The sequence below is a fragment of the Ambystoma mexicanum genome, chromosome 11 (assembly GCF_040938575.1).
Source record: "Ambystoma mexicanum isolate Mex_15411 chromosome 11, UKY_AmexF1_1, whole genome shotgun sequence".
In the NCBI taxonomy this organism is placed as follows: domain Eukaryota; kingdom Metazoa; phylum Chordata; class Amphibia; order Caudata; family Ambystomatidae; genus Ambystoma; species Ambystoma mexicanum.
The window spans coordinates 22,389,305-22,406,436 of record NC_090934.1 but is presented as its reverse complement, the minus strand read 5'-3'; positions in this window follow the sequence as shown (position 1 = coordinate 22,406,436).

Sequence of the window (17,132 nt, the reverse complement as noted above, 5' to 3'; positions counted from 1 at the left end):
ACATCTTTGGGAAGGATCGATCTTCAAGAGTTTCGTAGTCGGGACGGCGGGATAAGGCGTCAGCAATTATGTTTTGTGTTCCAGGTACATGATGGATTTGGAGCTAGTACTGGGCAAAGAAGAAGGCCCAACGGGCTTGACGACTATTGCTACATTCCATGGATTGTAGGACTTGGAGATTCCGATGATCCGTACAGACCTGAACAGGATGTTTAGCTCCCAGGAGTAGATGACGCCACTCTGTGAAGGCTTGACGGATGGTCAACAGTTCCTTTTCCAGAACAGAATAATGGGTCTCGCTAGGAGTTAGGGTTCGCGAGAGATAATCGATGGGGTGTTCTAACTTGTCCTCGAATTCCTGCTTTAAGACTGCTCCGATGGCGTAGTTAGAAGCATCAGTCTCCACTAGGAAAGGTCGATCAATGTCAGGTTGAGCCAAGATGGGGGCTTGTGTAAACTCCGACTTCAAACGTTGGAACGCTTCATCTTGGGCTGCGGTCCAGAGGAAGGGAGTATCCTTCTTCAACAATGTAATGATCGGTTGAACTATCTCCGAAAAGGAAGGTATGAATTTCCGGTAGAAGTTGGCAAGCCCCAGGATGGATTGAATCGGTTTCACAGTAGTTTGAAGAGGCCAGGATAGTATGGAATTTACTTTTGAGTGGTCCATTCCAATTCCTTCTGGACTAAGGACAAATCCGAGATAGTGAACAGTAGAGACATGTAAAAAGGCATTTCTCGGGTTTAGCCAGGAGTTAATGTTCACATAGCCATTGTAAGACTGCCTTGACATGTTCTTCATGCTTAAGATGGTCCTAGGAGTATATCAGTATGTCGTCCAGGCAAACTATGATGAAGAGGAACCGCATATCGGAGAACACCCGGTCCATAAAACGTTGGAAGCCCGCTGGGGCATTGGCGAGTCCGAAGGGCATGACCAGCTATTCAAAGTGACCAAAGGGTGTTCTAAAGGGCGTTTTCCATTTGTCACCTTCCTTTATACGGATCAGATGGTAGGCACCTCTGAGATCCAATTTCGTGAAGATTACGGCTCCTCTCCCCGCTTCCAGGATATCCGAGATTAAGGGCAATGGGTAGCGGTCCTTAAGGGTGCATTGATTAAGAACACGATAATCAAGACAAGGCCTAAACTCCTTAGTATCTTTCTTGGGAACAAAAAACAACGAAGCTCCCGCTGAGGATTTGAATGGTCGTATGGTGCCATTTTCTACGTTGGTATCCAAGTATTCTCGGAGGGACCTTTTCTCTGGTTCTGGGAATCACTGCCGAGGGTTCAGTATCGATAGCGCAGTCTTCAGGTCTGTAAGGGGGTAGGGCTCGAACTATGGCAGTTGAAAACACAACAGTGTAGTCCTGATAGGCTCTGGGGACCTGGATAATATTTGAGACCGTGAGTGGGCCTTGCTGGTCTGTCAGCGTAACTTCAGAGGATCTTGACAAGGAATCCAGGGATAGGCAGTGAGACATGCAATGTTCAGAGCCAAGAAACAAGGATCCTGCTGCCCAGTTGATGTATGGGTTGTGCTTCTGTAACCAGGGCATACCCAGTACCATTGGATAATGGGCAGACTTTATGATGTCAAACTTGATCATCTCTTGATGATGGTTTATCGAGAGCTGGATCTCTTTGGTTTGCAGGGTGATTGGTCCTGAAGAGAGAGGGCGTCCATCGATGGCCTCTACAGGTTACATGATGTCTCGAGTTTCATATGGAATGTGGTGGGTAGTGACCCAATCCTGATCTATAAAAATCCCCATAGCTCCACAATCCACTAATGCCAGAATGGGGTACGTTTCTTTCTTTGACGGCGATAGAAAGGCCTGCAAGATCACAAGGTTGTTTTGTCCAGGAGAGTTCAAGGATGGAATAGATGTGGAGCAAACATCTCTCTCCCGAAGCTGTGCTCCATCTAGGATCGGGAGCTGGCGTTTCCCAAACGATGTGGAGGGGCCAAAGGACATTCTCTCACAAGATGTTTATCTGAGGCACAGTACATACACAGCCCAGTGTGGATCCGTCGCAATCTTTCTTGCGGGGATATGGGTCCGCGGAAGGCTCACAGTTGCATGGGTTCAGGGTCTGTGGTTGCGGCAGGAGTGGGCTCGGGTTTAGAGGGAGATTCTATAGAGGTCTTTTGGTAAGGCATCTTTGTTTTCTTCTTTTCTGCCTTCCTTTCCTGGATTCGAAAGTCTATTTGTAAAGAGAGGTCCATAAGGGCCTGGAAGGAACCTGGGCGAGCTACCCTGGCTAGCTCGTCTTTTATTTCTTCGTCTAGTACTCTCCGGAATAGAGTAAAACAGGCCTCCGGGGACCAATCTGCTTCCTTGGCCAGTTGCTCAAAGCGTGTTACATAACTAAGCATGTCCTGGGACCCTTGTTGTAAATCCAATAGACGTTCTTGGGCACTGTAAACCTGTTCTGGGCGGTCAAACATGGTCTTTAGAGCCCGTATGAACCCATCATAATCATCCAGGAGGGCATCTCCAGAATTAACTTAGGGCGTAGCCCAGGTTAACGCATTCCCGGATAGATGCGAAATCATAAAGCCCACCTTTGCCCTCGGGGTGGAAAAGTAGCAGGGCTTAAAGGTAAAGTGCACTAAACATGAATCAAGGAAGCCACGAAGGTTCTTTGAGGAGCCATCATATTTGTCCACTACTCCGCCCAGCAATACACTTTCCTTGGTCGCGGAATTACGTGACAGGACTAGTTGTTTTAATGCGGCATTCTCAGCTTTGAGATTCTGCTGCGCATGAGTCCTTGAACTGCAGCCTCCATGTCCGTATCTGTATCAGTTTGTGGGCGTCTCAATCTGTCACAGGTTTCCCCCCTTCTCACCTGTCTTTGTTGTTTGTTGGAGTTCTTCGATGGAGTCTTCTTTCGTAGAGTTCGGGTCTTGTATAACCCAATGTGCAGGTCCTCGGGTTCCAGCGTGCATTTAGTGTTCAGAGTCCTGGGAACGTTCAGATGTCCGGGAAGTCTGAGGAAATCCAGGAAACAGCAAAGAGTGCACACAGAAGATGAGTGCACGGAGATCCGGGATGCAAGGAGGACAAAAAGGAGGGGGAATGAAGGAGGAGGCATTTAGGGGTACCGGGAACCAAGAATCAAAGGAAAAACACAAGCGAACTACGGCAGCACACGTCTAGCCACGGCAAGCGGTAGCGTTGAGACGCGCTAGGCTGCGGTGGCGTGTCCGATTTATAGAACGTAATGCGTATGGTGCGGAAACTGGTAAACAGTATTCCGCGTTCAGTGGCCATGTTGGGAGTACTGCTGATTGCAAGCCCCTATGGGTCAGGGACCAGGAAGTCCAGAAAGGATGCGTCTGATGGTTCATGACAGCATGCCTCCTCCGAAGGCCTGTTCCTCCATGTTTGCCTGGGTGTATAAGGTGATACCTTTGAAGTAGCCTGGGGGCGTTTAGGTTTGAGACCGGTTCCCAGGTGCATTCACTGGGTGGATAGCCTTTCCACTCCACCAGATACTGTAGCTGACCACGTCTGTACCTGGAGTCACATATTCGGGATGCTTTGAATTCTAGCTGGTCGTCGACAACCGAAGAGGTAGATCGTGGAGCTGACCGGGACTGGACGTATGGTTTCATTAGAGATGTGTGAAACACTGGGTTGATCCTCTTCCAGAAGTCTGGTAATTTGAGTCGGAAGGCCACTGGGTTAATGATTTCCTTTATGGAAAAAGGGCCACAGTACCGAGGAGCCAACTTATTAGGTCGTAAGTGTCGAGGCAGTAGTTTCGAGGATAGCCAGACTTTATCACCCACTGCATAGGAAGGTCCTGGTCTTCTTTTGGAGTCTGCATAGTGCTTGGTGTTAGCTCTGGCCCTTTCAAGGTGTTCTTTGGCTTCCTTGTGTACGTTGATGGGGGTTTAATCCAGGAGTAAACTGTAGGAACTGGTGTAGGATGTGGGAGAAGGGATGGTAGAAACAAAGGGTGGAATCCTTGGCTGCAGAAGAAGGGGCTGGTCTTGACAGCCGAGTGATCCGAATTGTTGTAGGCAAATTCAGCCACAGGTATTAAAAGAGACCAATCGTCCTGGACCTTGGTGGTGAAAAAACAAAGATACTGCTCCAGGGTTTGGTTCACACTTTCTGTAGCTCCGTTGGTCTGTGGATGATAACCTGAGGAGAGGGCACGTTGGATTCCTAGTATACGGCATAAGTGTTTCAAGAATTGAGATATGTTTTGAGGACCTCTATCTGATATGATCTTGGAAGGGAGTCCATGAAGTCGGAATATGTGTTCCAGGAAGATTCCGGCAAGTTCTGAGGAAGATGGTAATTTATACAAGGGTGTAAAATGAGCCATGTGAGTGAATAAATCAATGGTAACCATGATAGTTGTGCATGTCCTGGAAGGTGGTAGTTCCACAATAAAGTCTGTAGCAATAAATTCCCAGGGACTTGTAGGTAGCGTTGGTTGGAGTAGGAGACCTGCCGGCCTCTTGTTATCATGCTTGTTTTGATTGCAAACTGCACAGGCTTGGATGTACTGCTGGACGTCATGTTTCATTTTTGGCCACCAAAACTGTCTTTGTATTAAACGGAGAGTGTTGGTAATGCCACGATGTCCTGAATGAAGGGTATCATGACAGAGGCTTGTAATCCTTTGTCACAGTCTCTGTGTGGGAATGACCAGGCCATTGTACTTGAACAAATACACATCCTTGGTTTTAAGATTCCATCGATTCTTTCCAGTAAATTCCTTCCAGATCTCAGAGGACTGGGTTTGAATCCGAATGTCTTCCAGGAGAGTGATTGCTTGAGCTACGAAAATTGTATGGGGAAACATCTTTGGGAAGGATCGATCTTCAAGAGTTTCGTAGTCGGGACGGCGGGATAAGGCGTCAGCAATTATGTTGTGTGTTCCAGGTACATGATGGATTTGGAGCTAGTACTGGGCAAAGAAGAAGGCCCAACGGGCTTGACGACTATTCCTACATTCCATGGATTGTAGGACTTGGAGATTCCGATGATCCGTACAGACCTGAACAGGATGTTTAGCTCCCAGGAGTAGATGACGCCACTCTGTGAAGGCTTCACGGATGGCCAACAGTTCCTTTTCCAGAACAGAATAATGGGTCTCGCTAGGATTCGCGAGAGATAATCGATGGGGTGTTCTAACTTGTCCTCGAATTCCTGCTTTAAGACTGCTCCGATGGCGTAGTTAGAGGCATCAGTCTCCACTAGGAAAGGTCGATCAATGTCAGGTTGAGCTAAGATGGGGGCTTGTGTAAACTTCGACTTCAAACGTTGGAACGCTTCATCTTGGGCTGCGGTCCAGAGGAAGGGAGTATCCTTCTTCAACAATGTAATGATCGGTTGAACTATCTCCGAAAAGGAAGGTATGAATTTCCGGTAGAAGTTGGCAAGCCCCAGGAAGGATTGAATCGGTTTCACAGTAGTTTGAACAGGCCAGGATAGTATGGAATTTACTTTTGAGTGGTCCATTCCAATTCCTTCTGGACTAAGGACAAATCCGAGATAGTGAACAGTAGAGACATGTAAAAAGGCATTTCTCGGGTTTAGCCAGGAGTTTATGTTCACATAGCCATTGTAAGACTGCCTTGACATGTTCTTCATGCTTAAGATGGTCCTAGGAGTATATCAGTATGTCGTCCAGGCAAACTATGATGAAGAGGAACCGCATATCGGAGAACACCCGGTCCATAAAACGTTGGAAGCCCGCTGGGGCATTGGCGAGTCCGAAGGGCATGACCAGCTATTCAAAGTGACCAAAGGGTGTTCTAAAGGGCGTTTTCCATTTGTCACCTTCCTTTATACGGATCAGATGGTAGGCACCTCTGAGATCCAATTTCGTGAAGATTACGGCTCCTCTCCCCGCTTCCAGGATATCTGAGATTAAGGGCAATGGGTAGCGGTCCTTAAGGGTGCATTGATTAAGACCACGATAATCAAGACAAGGCCTAAGCTCCTTAGTATCTTTGTTGGGAACAAAAAACAACGAAGCTCCCGCTGAGGATTTGAATGGTCGTATGGTGCCATTTTCTACGTTGGTATCCAAGTATTCTCGGAGGGACCTTTTCTCTGGTTCTGGGAATCACTGCCGAGGGTTCAGTATCGATAGCGCAGTCTTCAGGTCTGTAAGGGGGTAGGGCTCGAACTATGGCAGTTGAAAACACAACAGTGTAGTCCTGATAGGCTCTGGGGACCTGGATAATATTTGAGACCGTGAGTGGGCCTTGCTGGTCTGTCAGCGTACCTTCAGAGGATCTTGACGAGGAATCCAGGGATAGGCAGTGAGACATGCAATGTTCAGAGCCAAGAAACAAGGATCCTGCTGCCCAGTTGATGTATGGGTTGTGCTTCTGTAACCAGGGCATACCCAGTACCATTGGATAATGGGCAGACTTTATGATGTCAAACTTGATCATCTCCTGATGATGGTTTATCGAGAGCTGGATCTCTTTGGTTTGCAGGGTGATTGGTCCTGAAGAGAGAGGGCGTCCATCGATGGCCTCTACAGGTTACATGATGTCTCGAGTTTCATATGGAATGTGGTGGGTAGTGACCCAATCCTGATCTATAAAAATCCCCATAGCTCCACAATCCACTAATGCCAGAATGGGGTACGTTTCTTTCTTTGACGGCGATAGAAAGGCCTGCAAGATCACAAGGTTGTTTTGTCCAGGAGAGTTCAAGGATGGAATAGATGTGGAGCAAACATCTCTCTCTCCCGAAGCTGTGCTCCATCTAGGATCGGGAGCTGGCGTTTCCCAAACGATGTGGAGGGGCCAAAGGACATTCTCTCACAAGATGTTTATCTGAGGCACAGTACATACACAGCCCAGTGTGAATCCGTCGCAATCTTTCTTGCGGGGATATGGGTCCACGGAGGGCTCACAGTTGCATGGGTTCAGGGTCTGTGGTTGCGGCAGGAGTGGGCTCGGGTTTAGAGGGAAATTCTATAGAGGTCTTTTGGTAAGGCATCTTTGTTTTCTTCTTTTCTGCCTTCCTTTCCTGGATTCGAAAGTCTATTTGTAAAGAGAGGTCCATAAGGGCCTGGAAGGAACCTGGGCGAGCTACCCTGGCTAGCTCGTCTTTTATTTCTTCGTCTATTACTCTCCGGAATAGAGTAAAACAGGCCTCCGGGGACCAATCTGCTTCCTTGGCCAGTTGCTTAAAGCGTGTTACATAAGTAAGCATGTCCTGGGACCCTTGTTGTAAATCCAATAGACGTTCTTGGGCACTGTAAACTTGTTCTGGGCGGTCAAACATGGTCTTTAGAGCCCGTATGAACCCATCATAATCATCCAGGAGGGCATCTCCAGAATTAACTAAGGGCGTAGCCCAGGTTAACGCATTCCCGGATAGATGCGAAATCATAAAGCCCACCTTTGCCCTCGGGGTGGAAAAGTAGCAGGGCTTAAAGGTAAAGTGCACTAAACATGAATCAAGGAAGCCACGAAGGTTCTTTGAGGAGCCATCATATTTGTCCACTACTCCGCCCAGCAATACACTTTCCTTGGTCGCAGAATTACGTGACAGGACTAGTTGTTTTAATGCGGCATTCTCAGCTTTGAGATTCTGCTGCGCATGAGTCCTTGAACTGCAGCCTCCATGTCCGTATCTGTATCAGTTTGTGGGCGTCTCAATCTGTCACAGGGTTTCCCCCCTTCTCACCTGTCTTTGTTGTTTGTTGGAGTTCTTCGATGGAGTCTTCTTTCGTAGAGTTCGGGTCTTGTATAACCCAATGTGCAGGTCCTCGGGTTCCAGCGTGCGTTCACCGTTCTGAGACCTGGGAACGTTCAGATGTCCGGGAAGTCTGAGGAAATCCAGGAAACAGCGAAGAGTGCACACGGAAGACGAGGAGTGCACAGAGATCCGGGATGCAAGGAGGACAAAAAGGAGGGGGAATGAAGGAGGAGGAATTTAGGGGTACCGGCAACCAAGAATCAAAGGAAAAACACAAGCGAACTACAGCAGCACACGTCAAATTCATATACATCAATCCTTGGCTAACAAAAAATAATAATGACATCATTTCTTTTTCTTTTGTGATATTAGATGTACAAGACATCCTTACATATTATACACACAAGTCAATACACTTGACAGAACCCAAAACACAAGGTTGCAAAGTAAAGAAAAATATACTGAAAACAAATAGCAATCATAACACATTAATTAAAAAAACACCTTATCTGTTTAGCATCAAGCATAGAGACATTCATATGTTGCCAAATACTAATATTGAAGTCTTACAATGCCTACAAGATTCAGTAATTTCACAGTGATAATTGTCAGGGAAGTATCTAGACCACTTGTTAATCTATCAAAGAGTTCATTTAAATCCGAGTACATAAAATCAAGGATATAGCGACACTGTTGTCTCTTTCTGTAGACACCCACATGCCATTATAATGTGCTCCCTTGTCTGTAGCACTCCCTCCATATTGCACTTATCACACAGCCTGCCAATTTCATTACTTGCTGTCCATCTCATCCGACGTACTTCTCCCGGCGGGAGCAAATTCAGCCTAAACCTCAGGAACTGACCTCGCCAATAGGCGTTTGGAAACTTTGCTCAGTATAAGGGTACGGTTCCTAATCGCTTATCACATGGTGACAAGCTCCTATACGATTTTAGATCCCTTACCCTCACAATTGTGTGGCACCAGTTATGCTCAAACAATTGTTTCTTAACTGCCCACCAGTTGAAAATCAGAATACCAGTAGTTTACGCACAATCCTTCAGAATCAATTCTGCACATTTTTCCAATGTCTTCAGAGGTCTTCTAGACATCCGCATCATTGCGTCAGAGGTCCACATTCAAAGACTTTAATTGAGGATCCAATCATTTACTCTGACACGATCCTCCAGTTCAAATGACCACGTAGGGATACCAGACCTAGGTCAAATCCCAGAGCTTCAATAGGCACGCAGTCTTGTAAATTGAGGGCCCTTTTCCAGACCCTACTTGCCACCATTGCATAGTCAATAAAATGTGATGTTACACCCAGGACCATATCATATAATAGTGAAGGATTAATTTTTTATAAAGGACAATTAATGGACAGATGGAAAAACAACAGTACTTTGTGTTGATCTTCCTCATCTGCGCAGCACATTGATTAGCCTTGGCCATCAAACGGGACAAGGTAGTGGCGATGCTGGGTGAGGGATCTAGCACAAAGCCCAGGTATGTTATGCTAGAGGCCAGGGGTAGAACATTATCCTGCCGTACCCAGGAAAAAAACAATGTTTTCCTTGTGTTCCTTCCGAATCCCATAACAGTAGTTTGCTTTTCATTGATCATTAATTCGTTATTCAATTAAAAGGATCTGATCGACATCAGTTGTCTCTGCAGCCCGACCTGAGTACTGTCCAGCAGCACCACATCATCCGCGTAAGTCACGTAGGGGACTTGCAACCCCGAATTGGTGTTCATTCAATCTTAACATTGTTACTAAATCTACCTCTAATGGCCACAGTATTTATTCCCAGTGCAATGTTACAGTTTGAGATTGCCTGACAAGTGGCTCACAAAGATCAATTTTCATTCAACCATCAGCTGAAGGGTGGGCCAATGGCTACCTCAACTCTCATCTGAACTCATTTTAAAATGATATGATAAAGATAGTTTGTAATATTGCAGATATTCCAAGTTAACATGGTTTAGACTTGCTGAAAAATTCTGATTATTAGGGAAGTGCAACACATATTCCCTAGCAATATCGTCACTCTTTTCCCAGGGAAAGTCTCTCCTCATATGGCCAGGGAAAGGCAGAAGCTACCTGGACCCTGACCCTGGGGGAGGCTATCTGAGGGAGGACCACATGATGGGAGATGACCCTTGTGGAAGTGAAGGGGACTCGCTAGGTGGAACGTGGTATCCTTGCCAATCAAGGGACCCTAGACCCCCTTCCTACAACCCGAAGAACAATCCCTTTCCTAATAGGCTCATAAGTTGTAGTTGCCCTACCATTCCTCTAGAAAGTACTGGGATGAGGAAGAATAGGAGTTACCTAAATGAAGATCTCTTTCCCAGTAATGTGATGAAGATGATCCCCTATGACTCACAAGGGAGTTAAAAGATCAGTACTATGATGAAGGAGAAGTGTGGAGGAATGAGGATTACCTGCGAGAACCACATTCAACAGTCTAGTGTCTTCCCAAGTCCTATTTGCTAGAGCCAGTATAAAAGGGAAGACAGAATCAGGAAGTTGTCAAGCCTTCCCAGGAGGAGCAAGAATCCTGTGCTGGAATAGAAAAGGCTTTGGGCCACTGTACGGCCCAGAGAGAGGGGGAAACATTGATCCCCAGCAGCCTGTGGGAACTAAGGGAAGCTGGAGTCTCCCTCACTGAGGAAACCAAGAATAACAGTGTGCCTCCCAGGAAGGATAGAAACCGTTGCACCACAGCAGTCTGTGGGGAACTGAGGGGAGCTGGAGTCTTCCTCACTGAGAGAATCAAGAAGATCAGCGTGCCTCCCAAAGGCGGGGCTGGTGCGGGGGGACTCCTAAGCACCAGCAGTGTACAAGGGACTAAAGGAAACAGGAGACTGCCTCACTGGAAGTGATCAGCTGGGGGGCCACCTAGAGAGTTGACCACTGCGATGCTGGGAAGCTGCAGAAGCTTACTGATGTTGCAGAGGACCGGAACCCTCGCTGACCAATTGCAAAGGTACGAGGTGGTGGACCGGGAAGGCACAGGGAAACCCCAGAGGCTGTGGTTGGGAGCGAGTGAAATAATACCACATAGAGACTGAGAGAGAGGCCTGGAAGGATGGTGTACCGGGCCTAGTCAAGAGACATTATAAGGTTGAGAGAAGGGTCTGGGACCCATATGAAACTGGGGAAGCTACACAAGAGTGTAGAAGGATCAATGAACCATTGAGGTCTAAGGAGCCCACAAACAAGGTGCTGAGCTACAAGACAAACCTGAGAGAACGGTCTGGCACCCATATGAAACTGGGGAGGCCATACAAGAGTACAGAAGGTACAAGGACCTATTGAAGTCTAAATAAGCTATCGTAATTTTAATTCAGGGGAAGAGAAAGCACCCGAAGCTGGTGAAACCTTTATGTTGGAATGTAAAAAAGTCCTGGCAGGAGAGTATACCATGTGAGAGTGGAAGTAGTTTGTGAACTGTGTATGAATAAGGACAAGGACAAGGGAAGACAGATACCCCTTGAAAGGGAAGCAAAGCCAGAGAGATGGTCAAGGGGAGGGAAGGATAGCCCCTCAGCTTGTGAACTTTGCAAAATCATAACAGGTGCAAGTCCGGAACACACGCATTCAATTGTGTTAAACCAGTGTTTTGGTAGTAAACGAGGAGAGTTTGCCAGATTGACAGAAGAAGGGTCTGAGACTCACTCTCATGCTTATCTAGAATCTGTATGGAAACTAAGGAAATCAAGAGGAAGGGAAGCTGCCTCCTGAGTGTGTGAAACCCAGGGGAAGGGAGCCATTTCTCTCTGGACTTCGTATTTGCATTTGATAACTAGGGAAGGGAAGCATAGCCCCATTGTTTGGGAAAGAATACGTGAAAAACCACTATCTTTAAAGTTGTGAACTGTAAAGAACCTGAGGGATACGGGGGAAGGGAAGAAGCTCCTGAGACGTGTGGAACTTTGGTTGTTTATTTCTTTTTGTACCTTTTTGTAACTTTATGTTGGAATTTTGGGAAAGAGCTACAGACTACCAGTTGAAAGACTACCCCTTTTCACCTTATCTTAAGTTTAATGTGTAAGGGGCAGGCAAGGATTTGGATGCAGGATGGAGAACTTTGTTTTGGACATTCTGATACAGCCATCCTTTAGTTCCGTTGAGGCAGGGAATCCCCTCTTAGAGTTAGGGCGAGATAGGATTTCCTCCAGCCCTTTTTTATTTTTAAATAAAAGTCTTTACCAACCACCACAATGCCCTTGTGTCCGGTCTTGCGCGTGGTTCGTTACAGCACCCAAAGAGCTCAGTAATATTGATAATCCTCTACACTAAAGAGTTAAACTCACAGCATTCCTGTACCCAAATTGGGCCTCCTCGCAACAGACCACCTTTAGCCTAGCCCTTCAAAGCCTTTTTTGTCCATAGGTGCTATTCAAATGTCGAAGTTTTGACAAACAGAGATAGAGTCAGGATTGCTTTTTGATTGCTCACCTCTAAATAATGTTTATCTGCATTGTGAAGAATGCCACAAAACATATGAAGAATTTGAGTTAAGAACACATGTGGTGAGAGTGGAAATCCACTAAGGGTAAAATCAGATACGGGGAACCCATATGACTGCCATGTAAAAATGTGTCTAAATCAGTTTCTGGCCTCCAGCATGTTCTTATTTCTTTTAATACTACTTAACCAAAAACAAAACCAGGACCTTTTGATCCTGGAAAGCCTTGTGGGGGTTCTGACCGTACCTTAGTTTACCTTGAATTACCTTATAGACTGTAGATCTTCTCGCGAGGCAGATATGTACAGGTATTGTAATTCTCCTTAAAGCCACTTCCCTCAAGTACTTGGACATGCAATATTCGTGGGTTTGGCATAACATGTTTGACCGGTTTGCTTGTTCGTGCATAATGCCTGCAATCTCGACATATTGGGAATTACTTCCTAAATCTATATTGGGGACACTGGCCCACATTCAGAAGATGTAAGTCTGCCCTTGAACTGAAGGTCTTCCATCTACTAACATGGCCTAACCAGCACATTTATGCATGGAGGGGGTGGGTTTGACCCACCCGGTAGAACTGTTAGTGCAGTGCTAATGTGAATGGAAACATTTCAGCTGGTGACGGTGCTGCATGTAGGTCGTATCAGCAGTGGATTGACGGCTTTCAACTAAATGTGGGTATTTTCTTGGGTCCTCTTGCTGTGGGATCCCATTGTGCTTGCTTGATTTATTTGGTGGTAGTTGCTGTTCTTGCATTCATGCACACTGAGTAGAGAAATACCGGAGTGTGAATAACGGATCAGTCAGTGGGTATATGGCATACCACACCATCTTGCATCGGTCATGGGAGGCAAAGAAGCTGATGGTCTCTGCAGTTTTGAAGGAATATGTGTTGCACTTCCCTAAGTACATTCCTTCCTTTACTTCTCAGTCTCTGAGTTGTAGTGCCCACCTCCCCTCTTGACTTACTTTTCAGACTCAGTGAGATAGCACCCACTGCACTACTTTTCCTGATCTCAGACACATAGCACCCAGCACCCTTTTTTTCTTAGTTTTAGCGATAGTGTTTGAATGTTTACTGGCTGTACTCGGTCTCTGGGATATAGCACCCAGATAGGTTCTTGCCCCAAGGTATATAGTGCCCAGTACTGAAAGGAAATGTAGCCCTTCTGCCATTCCACCCATTCTCCCTCATCTATCGTTCTCACTCTCCTGCTTCTCATATATGATGCCTTTCCACCAACACTAATTTGAACAAAAAAGAGCACCTGTTTAAGGCCCTGCTCTACCCAGGTAGGTTAACATTCATCTAACACAATTGAGCAAGGTTATGGAACCACAAGGAACAACACTTAGTCCTGACTTTCAGAGAACCAATAAATGGTGCTGCTGACTGCTACTTTAGATCAAAATTAATTTAATGCATAAGCAGCCTGTGTTACGTATACATTGTGTCCAACATAGGATACTCGGTAAATTACATAAAAACGTACATCAACATGGTACATGTATATTAATCCCAAACAAATTCTTTGGGTCAAATCTTACAGCAATTACATTCTCTATGGTCCTCTATGGGGGACATGAGCAACGGAGGTGAAATGATGGTGCAGGATGTGGAGGTCACTTAGACTGGACTGTGTGGTGGTGACAAATTGAGACAAGAAGTCAACACAACTGTCTTTCGGCCTCAAAGCTATCCTTGTCTAGCTGTCAATTGGACGGCCTTCATCAGGACTGAAACATTACATCAACGAGGGATCCTATGTGATCATAATTTCTTTGTTCTTTGTTTTTTTTAAAATTTAATTGTGTAAACAATTTTTACAAACGCAGAGGTGTTTCATGTTCCATTTCTCAGTTTGTGTTGCTGTGAAATGTGTTTAAGCTGACATGTTTAGATCTTCACAGGTCCTCCCTCGCGTCCTCTAATCTCTTAGTTCTTTGAGGTGTCAGATGAGGACTTTTTAGATTGAGGTTCCTTTCGTCGGTTCGGTGATCAAGCCAATTGTTTTGAGGAAGCCTACCACTGCAATGACCCAGGCTGTTTTTTCTCTGCTTATCAAGCAGGCCCATCATTCTTGTTCTTCTTAAACATGCAGTTTTTTTAGCAGGTGGCCTAGCCATTTAGATGTCTTCTTGTTTCAATTTGTTGTTGCTCTTCAGAACAAAAACAACATTTATTTGATTCAGCTTTCGTTTGTGCTGATTAAGTTTAGGCTGATTCTCATGAAGTTTGTTCTTAGAGCCTTGTCTGGGAGTTTCACGAGGTATGGTATGAGTTCATTTACTTTTTTTGAGTTATTTGGGAGGTCCTTTGTCAGGCAGCATTGTTCGGCTGTTTCAAGCGTCTCTATCCAGTCCATTTCTAATATTTTCTTGTTCACTTTCCCTGGATTGGATAAGAGTTCCTCTTCTGAACTTCCAATTTTTTCAAGTATGTTCCTGTTTGTTAATCTCCATTTGGTGAGCATTTGATTTTCGTCAATCATCATTGCTTTATTGAGTATCTCCAGAAGTGGTTTCGCTGGTATTTGAATGATTTTCCTGTATAGCATTAAACTGTTTCTTTTGACGATTGCTTTCATAGGGGTCAGGCTTAGATCCCGTCGAATCAGCACCATGGGAGTTGACTGTGGCAGAGACAGCACTTGTCGCCAGAAAAGCCCCTCCAGTTTAGTCCATAAGGAGTTGGGAAGAGATGGCATTGCGTCGGCTCCATATGCTATGATCGGGATTACCTTTAATCTATAGAAATTCAGAATTGTCATTAAGGAGAATCGTCCGAACTTCCTGTTTATTATTTTTGTTTGGACTATAAGTATTCTCATCTTAGCTTGTAGATGGTCTTGCATAGGTTTTTCAATTCTGCTGTTGCTGAGTATGACCCCCAAGTATTTGAAGCTAGTGACATTTTCTAGTCTGTCTTTTTGTGTGCATTTTTCCCGAATGACATTACTTTTGGGTTTTTCTTCATTCAATTCCAAGTTGTTGTCTCTCAGGTAGACTTTCAAGTTGTCCATCTGTCTTTGTAATCCGACAGGATTTTGGTCTAGCATTATTATATCATCTGCGTAGAGGACTCTTGAGATTTTTGTATTCCCAATGATGGCGGGGAAGCTCGAATTAGTTCCTGCGACTCTTTGTAGTCAGAGATGTACGAGTTAAATAGTGCGGCCGCTAGGGGACAGCTTTGCTTCACTCCGCGCACTGTTTCGATCTTATCTGTTAACAAGCCAGCTTTATTGAGTCTTACGCTTATTGAGGTCTGTGAATACAGGGCTTGAATGGGTTGTAAAATATCGCTTGGGCATCTTTGATGGATCACTTATTTCCATAAGATTTCCCTGTTCACTCTGTCGAAGGCTTATACCAAGTCTATAAAAATTAGGCAAAGCTGTTTTTTTCCCTTCAAGTGCTTTTGCCTTCAATGCGCTTATTAGGAGAATGTTTGCTGAGGTTCCTAATCCACGTACAAACCCTTCCTGTAAGGGGTCGTAGTTGTCATATGCCAACGTCCATTCTTGGAAGCCCTCCAAGGATAAAGAGCCAAAGATTTTACCTATTGTATCCAGTAGGGCGATTGGCCGGTATTGTTTCGGATCATTCTTATCTTCTCTTCTACAGATTGGGACTACGTTGGCTTTTTTCCATGTTGAAGGGATTGCACTACAATCTATGCAATCCTGGAAAATGTCGCTTACTAGAGATGCCCTGGCATCTGGGTGCTGTTTCAAGTTATAATTTGTGATCCCATCTGGGCCCGGTGTTCGGGAATTGTTTAATATTTTGATCTTATCTTCTATAGTTTGCTTATAGCAGGCACTGTTCCAGCATACTTTGGTGGACGACAGTGCTGACGGGCTTCTGGTTCCCAAAGATTTGTATAAGTCTTTGAAGTGTGTGACCCACGTTTGTTCAGCTACGTTGTTATCAACCGATGTTAGTTCATTTCCTCCTGGCGCAATCAGGATTCAAAATGCTCAGGAGTTTTTACCGCTCAAAGTGCGTAGCATGTCTTCTGAATCTGCTTGGTATAAAAAAAATGTGTTGCTGGATCCAGGCTTTGTACTTTTTTCCCTCCTCTTTTGCTTTGGCTATTAGTGCTGGATTTTTTGTTTTTTTCGCCATACGCTTGCATCATCTTACCATTCGCTTTTTAGTATGTAGTGATTTGTTATACACATATAACTTAGGTTTCGTCTTGTCTATATTCTGTTGTTTAAGTTTGTGTACTTCAAATAAGGGTTGGTAAGGTAAGACTTCAATGCCTCTTTTTTGCCACTTTTTCAAGGCTAATCGATAGTCGGATGTCAAGGAGAGAATTTCATCTTCTTTTAGTCTGAGGCGTGTGTTCCCATTGCAGGGTTCCAAATTGTTCTGCATAGGTTCTCTATTTTGATGTAGGGTTCTCCAATAAGTTTCTAGGAGATTGTGGTCACTATTTAAGGTTCTTACAACTTCAAAGTTTTCGATCTGGTCTAGCGGTTTTCCTGGGACACATGTGTGGTCTATTATAAGACCCACTCCTTTCCCTTCCCATGTTGGGATTAGTGGTGTTTGAATGTTTTTATTTTGTGAAGATTATGTAGCTCATAGGCGTCCATTGGGAGATTCCATTTTTTGCCTCTTTCAAGTGTCGGCACTTTCGACTGGAAGTGTGCTTCTTTTGCCCCCTTTGTTGTGAACACTGCGTTTAAGTCTCCCGTGATTGTTGTATAATCGAGTTTCTGTGCGGCATTAGCTTCTTCCAGGGTCTCTTCTATGGCACCTAAATATTTGTAGTCATCAATTCTAGTGGGATTCCAATAGGTATTAATTAGGAGTATCTTTTCCAGTTTAATTGAGTCTTTTTGAGGTTCTACTCTATTCCAAAGGAGTATTTGTATTTATTAGGTTTATAAAGCGCTTTACGCCAAAGCGCTTCACATTTTAACAACAGGCTACATTTAAC